The 11,947-nt window shown below is 37.3% G+C and overlaps 1 long non-coding RNA gene across 2 annotated transcripts; it reads left to right on the top strand.

Moving 5' to 3' along the window:
* The first annotated feature begins 629 nt into the window (after positions 1–629).
* Positions 630–6,565, top strand: LOC147182368 (uncharacterized). Of its 2 annotated transcripts, none has more exons than XR_015094714.1 (2): positions 630–1,637; positions 5,255–6,565. It is a non-coding gene; the product is annotated as an uncharacterized LOC147182368 (long non-coding RNA). The 2 variants fall into 2 exon arrangements; XR_015094718.1 differs by having other exon boundaries at positions 630–2,343.
* The last annotated feature ends 5,382 nt before the right edge of the window (positions 6,566–11,947 follow it).

Here is an 11,947-nt window from a genome sequence, read left to right as displayed (position 1 = left end):
GCCGTGCCCTCATTAGCATTCATTTGCACTCCTCGCGCTCGGGAGCTCATTAGCATGCTAACGGTAATCTTTTAGCCCTTTGTGCTCTCCCTGACAGACTTGTGTAAATAAATAGCTGCAATTAAACATAAACCGCTTTGAATTAAACTGCCTGGCTCCCCTGAGTCATATTTTATGTTAGCCTCATTTATGTTTTTATATTAGAGAATAGCTTCTAGAAGATTCACCTCTGGATTTGTAGTTTAACAAAAATTAGCAGCTTGTTAGCTCTTAGGAACAAAACAATGGTTATAGTGTCCATTTTGACAACGAAGCGTCACATCTCCATTAAGAAATGAACAATATTGAGCTCTTTAAAAATATATATAATAATAATAAAAAATATATATATTTAAAAAATGATGTGGCTGTCACCTTAACCGGGAAAAGTGTTGAGCGCTTGTGTATTGTTAGTTAGTTAGTTGGTTAGTTAGTTAGTTAGCTAGCTAGCTAACATGGTCAGTTGATAGTTTGTTGGTTAGTTTAGCTAGCAGGCTGGTTTATTAGTTAGCTAGACACTGTAGGTAATGTCAGTCAGTTGGTTAGCAAGCAAATTAGGTTCATTATTTGGTTGGTAGTGTTAAGTTATTAACATTGTTTTTCAGTTTTAAATTATATTTTAGCCGTTTATAATTTAGTTAACTCAGTATGGCTAAATGAATAGCATTTTTATGTGTCTCACACTCCTGAGAAAATAAGGGAGTGCATGGGTCTGGTATCTGTCTCTTCCGAAGGAGACGGGCCGATGTGTGATTGTTTTTCTCTAATCTGATTTATAGCTATGGGAACTTGCTGAACTTGCAGAAGGGAGGAGAGAGGGATTTTCTTGTATACATTTAAGTTGTAACCAGGTGGGTTGTGGGCTGACCTTTTTCTGAACCCTCTTTGTGAATAAATAGCGATGTGAGCCAAGAGGAAGGAGCCACATTTGAACAGAGACATCGCTTGGGTGACTTTCAATGTGGACCAGAAGCTTCTGTTAATTAAAATCTTTGCAAAGGAACTCCTTCAACAGAATCTCACCATTCAGTTAATTGAACACGCAAAGAGTACAATACTTAATATTGTCTACTCTAACAAATGGTGACCGCCGACGCTGAATTATAACGAATGGTCTCCTCCGTTGAACCAAACGGATGGTGTTATTTTGACGTGGAACAGGCTGCGGCGTTCAAAGACGGGCGGAACTTCTAGGCCTAAATAAATAAAGTACGGTAAGTGGAGATCTTTATCCACGTAGAAGAAGTTTTGTCTGTCTGGTCCGCTGCAGCTGGTTTTTTCGTCTTTCAAAATTGTCTAAATTTTAAAAGAGATCTGTGTGAACGAGTGTAGTTTGATGTCGTTCTATTGTGAGTTGTGATAATTCCGACGATATTGAACTAAACACGTCGTGGAGTGGTGCATTTGAAGGTGACGTAATGCAGACTCGAAGTGATGAAGCTTTTTTGTACAGGAAGAAATAGCGGTTAATTTTTTGATTTGTTTTGTTTTTCGTCAACGCTATGAAGAATCCTTAGACCATAATATATATTGAATAAAAGGGTTTGCCGGATGACGTAACAAGTCTTTCTTGTGTACTAAGGATTGCGAAGATTATGGTAAGCGTTTCTGTTTATATTAATGATATAACAGTTTTGACCGGATTGGGGACGAGTATCATATTTGTTCATGGCTCTTATTGAAAAAGTCCTATTTACACGTAATATGTTTTTTGAAAAAAAACGCCTGTTTGAAATTGAACAGTATTGAGGGGTCCAGGTTGATTACAGTAATAATTGGATTTATCTTACTGTATTTGCAATCGAGAGATTACGTGAAAGATTTTATTTTAGTTATGGCGCTCCTACTTTTGTAGTTTTGGGGTCAGGATTTCCGTATGAATACCTTTTGTTCTACGGTTAAATTCGATGGTACGTGACATTTTATTTTGAAAATGAGCGCCTTGCAGAAATTTTGCAATGTATGGAGAACAGTTTAGCTCAGCGGGATTGGGTAACCGCTGTGTATAAACGAGAGGTCACGTAATTCTTATGTCTGTTTGTGTGTGGCCATATGTGTTAACATATTGAACTATTAATTCTAAAAGTGAGACGTCACTGTATTGATATATATTAATATTACTTGTGTGGGATAGATACCGGAAGTAAACAAAAACTACAAACAAAAATGGAGGCGATTTCGACCCGGATACAGAATGGTTTGTCCTGAATGCGTTTCCGGTTCAGCGAAAAATAAAAGCGTCGATGAACAATGAAAAAACGAACTATGGATCGATTGTATAAAAAGCTTACGCTGGACAAAATGGTATGTCAGACGTTTGTATTTTCTTTGTTGGTAATGAAAAAAGGCTGAATTTGGTGCTAAAATGACTCCAGCATTGTTGGAGTAGTTTACGGGTGATGTGTTCGAAGTTAACCCGTTTACTGAAATCACCGTATGGAAGCTGCGGTTTAAATGCTATAAGATTTGTAGACAACGAATTGAAGGAATAACACCGTTTATTTTATTTTTTAAATAATGACTGAAGAGTGTGTGCGTATGCATTTGAGTGTGTGACCTAGCTTCTAAAAAAGGTGGGGGTTTGTAAGTAAGAAGTGTGCATATGGGGATTTTGTTTGTTTTTCTTTAAAATTTTAACTAAGTTTGGTGTTGTTTTGTGTGAGATGATACTGTTGTGATAGTGGCGTTTGTTTTATTAATGGGAATATGATAAAATAGGTTTTGCGATTTATAATGTTAAGATTCCCCCCCCCCCTTTCCCCCGTTTCTAGGTTAGAAAAAAAGGTGGGGGCTGAGCTGTGCGCTGTGAGCATAATGTGTCCTCGTAATGGGACTCTTTTTTTGTCAAAATGGTAAGAGAGGAATGATAAACAATATAAAATAAGTAATAGTATTTGACTGAGCTAATAAATCTTTACACTTTAATGATTGATGACGATGGTTAATTTGTTAACTTTCCCTTTTCGGGACAAATGAATAAAGAGTAATGATGAAATAATGGCATTTTGTTTGAGAGTTGATATAATTATGCCTACATCTTTATAGCTGTGGCTGGAAATAAGATAGTTGAATAAAGAGTTATGAATGTTTTTGAAATTGACATGTTGATAATGATTTTTAATATTTGTTTTTTCTCTGAGTGTGTCATTTTAGAAACTGATGTTTGAGTTCCAAGGCAGATGAGGGTTTGATGGCCTTCACTGATTACAAACTGCGAACGGGATGCGCCCCAGCTGCTGATACGTTGTATGGCTAGTAGCTATTTGAAGGGGTATTGAGAAAAAAGAAAGAAAGCAGGGAGTGAACTGTCTTGCTATGATCCCATATCCTCAGTCTGGCATTTTTAAAGCATTGTATCAACGAATGTGCATTTTTTGATCAGGTGAGCTCTCAGAAAGACTGTGTGTCATCGGATCCACATTGCAGACAGCGTCTGAATGGATGTGGCAGAGATCAAAGGTCAAAAGCCGCAGAGCAACAGTCTTCTCGTCCTGTGCCTAAGAAAAACATGATGTTCAAATTCCTCGATGCCCAGTGACTGTGTATACGCCTCATTCTAGTGACTTCTCCCCTATGGCTGTTTTGCATCCAGAGGAAATCTAAATGCCTGCTTTGAACATTGCTGCCACAACAGCCGCCATGCTGGCCAGGACTGAACATTGACAACAGCTGCCGTCCTGCCTTTTGCTGGGGGTCTGGACAAAGAAAGTTGGTGGTCGGAATGAGATGTGATCCATTCAGTAAAATGCTACATAGTGATATGCAAGGCATTTTTTTAATGTGTTGAGTGGGGAACTGTGATCTATAGCAAGATATTTCAGGAAATTGAAAACGACATATGTAAATTTGAAATGAGGGATTGAGAAAATTTATTTCAATCTATAGCCTACTAAATTTTTGCCTATATTTTTGGGAGAATCAGTTTCTGAATTGGTACAATGGGAATTTTATTAATATGTTATGATATGATATATTTTTATTTTCCCCGTGAGGAACTTTTTTGGACTTCGTCCAGCTGCAGCTATAATATAAAATAAATAATAGAAGAGAATGAGTAATAACAAGTAAAAGACTAACTAAGAGTTTGATGGCTAAGTTTGATTTTTTTTTAACAGCACTGTGATTTATAAATCCCAGAAATATTTTGTGTGCTGTGTTTTTTATGAGCCCCGCTAATATGTGAAAGATTAGATTTTATCCTCAGCCCCACTAATCTGTAAAAGAGGTGAGGTTGATTGGCAGTTTAAATAATTTTCGGGACTCTAGGAGAATTAGAGTAATATGGTTACCTCTATTTTTATGGCCCCAAAGTCATCATATATTAGTGTCTTAAGTTGTATCTGCTTATGCTCAGTTTTATAGTGTTTTGTAGCTCTTTTGTTTATTTTATAGCCTGATTTAGAGGGTTGAGTTATTTATGACGTCTTTTGAGTCATGAGGTCTCTATTTTGTCCTCCCTTTATCTTGACATGTTTGAAAAAATCAGTGGATCTTTGTCAAATGAGGGAGTTTATGTTTAAGAATTTAACCAATGTAGACGAGTTAGAAAATTAAAAACGAAATTAAAAAGGTTGTGGGGTATCGGCCTACACTCCAATTGACAGGATGAGTTTAAAAATGATCATTCACAGTTTGAATATGAAGAAATCTATCAGAGGAAATCGATCGCAAAGTAAGTCTGAAGCAAGCAAGGACAATAATGCATATTCGCCGAATGAAGGTAATTATATTATATTATATCTTTTATCTCAGAATCATATTTGAAAAATGTAATGTTTGGAGCCCAGTGTTTGTAAAAGAGTATAGATAATATGAATATATGTGAGTTTTTCCCAGCATGCCAGGATTCGGCCGGTCATGGGATTCTGGGAAGAGAATAAGAGATATGAAAGGCACAGTTATGCAAATTTAGAACAAATTTAGTCATGGTAAAAAAATTACCTATTATTGAACAAAACCTATTTGAAAGATAAATATTTATAAGCTCTGTCTTATATTAATGAATGAGCGAATGTCATTCAACTCAATCAAGGGCTGGGCTCTATTTTAATGTCACAAAAATAAATCTTTTCCTGTTCCAACAGCACAGGACCTACGGATCTTAATCAAATAACATTTACTAATCCCAACTAACAAAAACTATCAGGGTTTTTTCCTCCAAATAAAATTTATGTGAGTTTATGAGAAACTAAAAATGAAAAGTTTTTGCACTCAGGAGAACGGCCCCAGGGGGTTGGTGAGGAAATCTTGTGCAGTTCTCTGCACAGAGAAAATGCCACATCTGGTCTACAAGGAAAGGAGACGTGCCAGGCTCGGCCATCTCATCAACTGATGCTCTCAGGTTGAAAGGAGAGACGAAATTCCACAACTGGAGCATCAATCTTATCACCTCCGACCTGGAGCCACGTCAGCTGAATCCGTGCCCGGTTCCGGAGCTGCCGTTTGAGGACATCAGTCAACGGATCAAGAGCAAGTGCCTTTTCTTGGGCAATCATTCCTTTGATCAGTCACATTTTGGGCAGAATAATCCCAGGTGACAAATCGAAGAATTTGGGTAGTCTACCCCAAATTCTTAAAGAAGAGACGAACTATTGCGACACTCTTTTCATTAAAAGAAAAAAAGACCTTCAAAGAACTTCATCACAAGATGGCTTCAAAGAACACATATTCGTCTGCCGATACATTGCGACACTTTTTAATGAACAACATTTTATGTTAAGCCTCACATATGCTATGCTTATTTTACTAAAAATCTTTTAAATGTATCAAATTGTTTTTTAATGTCATATGATTGCTAAATTACCTCCTCTTCTGCTAAAGGGATGTTTTAAGGATAATTATTTTTACCACACAATCATTGAAAAAAAAAATGTTTTAATGTGTTGAGCTCTTATGAGCTCAAATGAGGGATTGTTAAGTTATTAACATTGTTTTTCAGTTTTAAATTATATTTTAGCCGTTTATAATTTAGTTAACTCAGTATGGCTAAATGAATAGCATTTTTATGTGTCTCACACTCCTGAGAAAATAAGGGAGTGCATGGGTCTGGTATCTGTCTCTTCCGAAGGAGACGGGCCGATGTGTGATTGTTTTTCTCTAATCTGATTTATAGCTATGGGAACTTGCTGAACTTGCAGAAGGGAGGAGAGAGGGATTTTCTTGTATACATTTAAGTTGTAACCAGGTGGGTTGTGGGCTGACCTTTTTCTGAACCCTCTTTGTGAATAAATAGCGATGTGAGCCAAGAGGAAGGAGCCACATTTGAACAGAGACATCGCTTGGGTGACTTTCAATGTGGACCAGAAGCTTCTGTTAATTAAAATCTTTGCAAAGGAACTCCTTCAACAGAATCTCACCATTCAGTTAATTGAACACGCAAAGAGTACAATACTTAATATTGTCTACTCTAACAGTAGTTAGCTAGCTAGCAGGGTAATCAGTTAGTTAGTTAGTTAGTTGGGTAGATAGCTACATAGTAGGTGCATTAATTATAACTTGTTAACTGCGAATAAAAATGAACAGAACACATGAGCGTTTACAATACATTTCTCAAAACTTTCCTTTGTACCCAGGGCCGCAGCAATTACACATAGCCAGTGTTTTTATTTTTTTTGAGGACCAGAATAGTTGTTGTGGGGTGTTTTTTGATGTCACTATAAAAAAAATTACATCCACGTATTCATATATATATATATATATATATATATATATATATATATATATATATCTCTATATATATATATATATATATATATATATAGAGAGAGAGAGAGAGAGAGAGAGAGAGAGAGAGAGATCGGCTTAGGATTGTTATTGGCCGATCCTCATGGCTGCAGTATCAGGATCGGATATGAAAAAGTGGTATCCAGCCATCCCTAGTTCCAAGAACTGGAAAATCTATTTTTAAACAATGAAACATAACCTGGCAAACTAATTTCCTCACTCTTTAGACTCATCATCTGAAGAACTATTCTGTCATACGAAAACAGAGTTGCCAGAGGTGCATTTTCATTGGCCTATTCTTTGCCTATGTGACAACAAACCCCAAAATGACTGAGACAAGTTGCCCTAAACTACCATGTTGGCTCATACTTGCTCTAGTTTAAAGTTAGCTTAAAACAGAGCCGTGACTGAGGCATGACAAGATGCCTGAATCTCTCCTCTAGCGAGTCCACATGATTTGCTGCTAGAATTTGTCTATGTACGACGTCTGTTTCAAAATATATGAATATGAAAATTTTTACTTTGGGTTGTGCAAAACAGATAACTAACTCATCTCAGCTTACAATGTGCAATTCTCTTCTGAGACAGTAGACAACCCCTTACCATTTATACGAAGAAAACTAGTATTCCACTTTTTAGTTGCACCCTCTGGCGGAGAAGAAAATTGCAATGTGACAACTTACCCGTGATACAACTAGCCCCGGTCTCCCCTAATGTGCTCACGCCTACGGGTCTGAATAAGCAGACGAGCAGCAGAGTTTTGTACGAGCTGCAGACGGGCTAGAGCAATCTGACAGATGCCTGCCTACAAAGAATTACAATAATCAAGACGAGTTGTAATAAAAGCATGAATTAACTTTTCCAAGTCCGATCTTGATAGAACTAATTTCACCTTGGCTATCTGAATGAGCTGATAAAAACTTTTCTGTACAACACAACTGATCTGTTTCTCAAATTTAAAATCAAGTCAAACTTGACACCCAAATTCGTGACACAGTCCCTGAGATATGGTACTAGTGGTCCAAGTTCCACACTCGCAGAGGAAGAGCTGCTTGGTCCAAACAACACCACTTCAGTCTTTTCATCATTCAAATGCAGGAAATTAAAAGAAAGCCATGATTTAATATTATTTAGACAGTCAGTGAGTTGTTGTATTGTACTGTTCTGGACCAAGGGAAAATAGATCTGACAATCATCAGCATAAAAATGAAATGAAGTGCCATGTTTTCTAAAAACAGAATCTAGGGGTAATAAATAATGAGGAAATAAAAGAGGGCCAAGAATTGACCCCCTGTGGAACCCCATGTGGAAGAGCAGCTTGAGAAGACACAAAATTGTCAATTTTTACTAGAGTTGTCAAACGATTACATTTTTAATCAGATTAATCACATCTTAGAATTTTGATTAATCACGATTAATCGCTTAACAAAAAAGGCTTTTTTATCAACATTTTCCCCCCCTGCCAAATTTGAAGAACACTAGGTTATGTGTTAATTCTTTTGACATGTAATGTTATGAGGACGTCTTCAACGTTTTTTTTGATCCACTACACATGCCCATCCTCCTCTTTTACTAATCAGTTAATTACTAGCATAATTTAAAATGGGGAAAAAATTACACCAATATTTTGACATGAACAAATATTCTAAATGTGATACGCAAACATTTATTAAATGTACCAGTAAAAAGGCTATAATTAATCATCTCAAGGACATGTGGTCCAGTAGTGTCAAATACCTCCTTAAACATGTGAGGAGGGATGGCATCGGTAGGAGAACCTGAGGGCTTCAAATGACTGACTATGTTCTTCAAAAAATAAGAGGGACACGGGCTCGAATTGAACAAAAATAGATGAATAGTGCATGGAAACAGAAGGATCATATAGGAAGGCTGGAGAATACATCCTGTAGCTTTCCAGTAAATATATAATTTCTGGTGCAAAACTTTTGGGAACATTCCATGTTTTTTTGTTTTGGGCTATAGAGTAGAAGTAGACTTTTGGCCACAGCAAGTGCAATATTTGAGATAGAAAGGCCACCTTGGACTCAAATGGAAGCTTATGAATTTGGGAAGTTTTCTATATTCATGCTAGGCATAGATATTTACCATAAAATACTGAAAATGCTCATTTTCACGAGCATTTTTTACTTGAAAAATTATTATTTTTCTTTCTAGAATTTGGGATGTTAAGGGTGTTATCTTAAAATAGAGGTGCAGAAAGTCCCAGAATCTTTGTTTCCTGTTTTCCCCTATGTGTCAGGAAACCCTCGGCCAAATTTGAAAGTTGTAAGACTATTTATGCCATTGTAGTACCTAAATATTTGCATTTACATCATTTCACCAGGAACAAAAAGAGGGGTTTTGGCCCTCTGTAGCTTTCCAGTTGACCAGGTTGTCCACCGTGGTTGGGATCCTTGAAGGTTGATGTTTTTTGTGGGTATCATAACATCATGAAAAGTGTTAGTGAAATATGATTCAATAAACAAGCATAAATGAGGCTTTCATGTGGAGCTCTGAAGCAAAGATGTTGTCTTTAAATTCCCAAAATCATATGGTTTTGAATATCCCAAAATATACAATAAATCATATGTAAAGCTTCTCTTTGACGAGCCCACGTTGACCGCCACGCTCTATCTTTCTTTATTAAATCAACACACGGTGGCCGTCCAAGCTGACAGCAGATCTATCAGCGGAGTTACGGTCTCCCCTCCCGGAGCCGCCTCCTGTGACTAAATGGGGATTAATTACTGAGCCGCTCTGTGTGTTGGGTCGGGAAATGATGCGCTCCCAGGAAGTTCTTAAAGATGCTCCATCTAAGTTAGTGTGGCACCTTTCACATTTATGCAGGCCAAAAGACTGTCTTGTGATATTGCAATTTTATTCAAGAACATTTCCAACTTTTTTGTTTGTATTAGTGCAACTTTGTTCTTGTCATTTGCAACATTGTAGGCCTATGTTGTAAATTTGTTTTGTTTTTTTGCCATATTATAACATTATCCTAGTAATTTCTCTAGTAATTGTAAAAAAAATTAATAAAAAAGTCAGACTTTTCTTAATATAGCTTAATTATCTTAAATGCTAAGATCCAATTCTTAAATTGAAATTGATAATAGTATTAATAATATTTTTAGTTTATTCTCAAATATTTTTGACTTTGTTTTTTCTGTTGTTGATTTTTCTTAAATCTCAAAACGTCATTCTAGTAAGCTACTTCTGATTCATCACAATTCATCACATTTGTTTTGTGCTTGTTAGTTAACATGGTCCCATTTGATCAAGTTGATCAGCGTGCAAATATAAATGACATGATGCCATAACCAAAGGCAACATTTCAGTTGCAGTCCTGCATGAAGAAGGTAAAGAGGACTGTGCTAATAAATTATGAATGCATTGGCTATGCAGTGCTATGGAGGTCCGCCCCCTTATTTGAGAAGGACTGATTTAATAACATGAAAAATTAACATTTAAATATTTAAATATAATGCATGACATCACAGAGGGGGAGGGGCTGCTTTCTTGTCCATGTGAGAATGGATTTCAAATCAGATTGGTTAAAGAAAAATTCCCTTTGCCAATAGTTTAAGTTACATTAGCCAGCGCTACTGATCTAGAAGGTCCAGGGGCAGATTAGATATACATGGCAACACATAAAGGCTGAAATATGATTGGACATCCATGTGTATTGGAGGCAGTAAATGAAAAATATACAATTGAATGGAACAATTGAAGTTGTAAATGAAGGTCAGTACTTCTAACAGTGTTTAGGCCAGCACAAGGCCTTGCTGGCCTTGACCGCCCATCACTGGGGAGTGCCACCTGTCATGTTGCGTAATGAACCGTAACGGCCACGCTCTCTCTTGAAATGTGCGAAGCATGTTGGTGTACAGGACGGTGTCCATGCTCGCACCACGGTTGGGAACAGCAACAGGCAGCTGGCGGCTGCAAATGGCTTCACACGCCCGACAATGTTAAACATGCTAATTAGCTTGGCGTGGGCAAGCCGTGCAAAACGCAAATGTTTGGTAAATTCAAACTTCACTTACCTAACTATCTAACTGTGGGCCTTTAACTATCCAAAACACAACAATGCCTGGAATCTCAAACAATGCGTTTTTGTATTCCTGATAACTAATTAGACCACCAACCAATGAAATTACGAACATGCTAGCTAGCTAGCAAAGTAACACACTAACCAAAAATGGTGGTACACATAATACCATAAGCTGTCAGGAAAACAGGTCAGAGTCTAAGAATGAATAAATAAATAAATAAATACAGAAATAAATAATGTTAACCGGTACTAATTTGATTTTGGGGTACTGCGTCATTTAAAACTATACTATACTGTGTTTTGAATGGTACCGGTACTTGCAGCGCCGCCGCTCGTCAAGTGACCTTACCGAGACTCATAACTAGCCCTAGTCCGAGGAGTTAGCATATAGCAAACAAGTAGCAACATATCGTTGCGGCGTGGGTCGCTTCCCCGCCCGGGAGACAGTGTTGCGTGCGTGTGTGTGCGTGTGAGGTTTGACCCAAGCAAGAGAAGGAGCCCATGAAGCAGGAATTAGCATATTGCAAATCAAAGTGTATTTGACTCACACGTGAAAAAGAAGGAGACCATGAAACGAATGATGGCTGAAGAAACACCTCCGACATCACAAAACATTTAAAAGACAAGCACCCTGACCTGCTTAAGGAGCTCAAAGATCTACAGGTAGGCCTTCCGTTCTTTCTGGTTGATAACCTGCTACTTTTCTCCCTTACGCACTGTAGTAATGAATGACGTAATTTACAACTGGCCGCATGAGAAACGTAACGGCAATGCTTAAAGGAGCGGCTACCACGAGTTGTCCTTTCATAAAATCTCACGGCACACACCACCCAAAACCACTACTAAACTTTATTTGGTGACTAGCTCAGTAGTAGAGCAACGTCCGTGACCCGGCTAATACATTTAAGCTAGTCTACATACTGGTACCGGATACCAAAATAACTAGCTACTACATAACTAATTAAACGGCTTGCTCGCTATTTTTTTTTTGGTATATTACGACTTCATTCTCACAAATTGCAACTTTATCTTTATAAAATCACAAGTTAGTTCAATGAATGTAATATTAACTTTATTCTTTAAAAATGACTATTTTACTCATTTTGAGCCTCATACACAAAAAGTGCATACGCT

This window comes from Leptonotus elevatus, chromosome 1 (genome assembly GCF_054856555.1).
Source record: "Leptonotus elevatus isolate MCC_2025b chromosome 1, RoL_Lele_1.0, whole genome shotgun sequence".
Lineage (NCBI taxonomy): Eukaryota > Metazoa > Chordata > Actinopteri > Syngnathiformes > Syngnathidae > Leptonotus > Leptonotus elevatus.
Note: the sequence above shows the minus strand (reverse complement) of the source record. Positions and strands in the feature narration are given on the sequence as shown.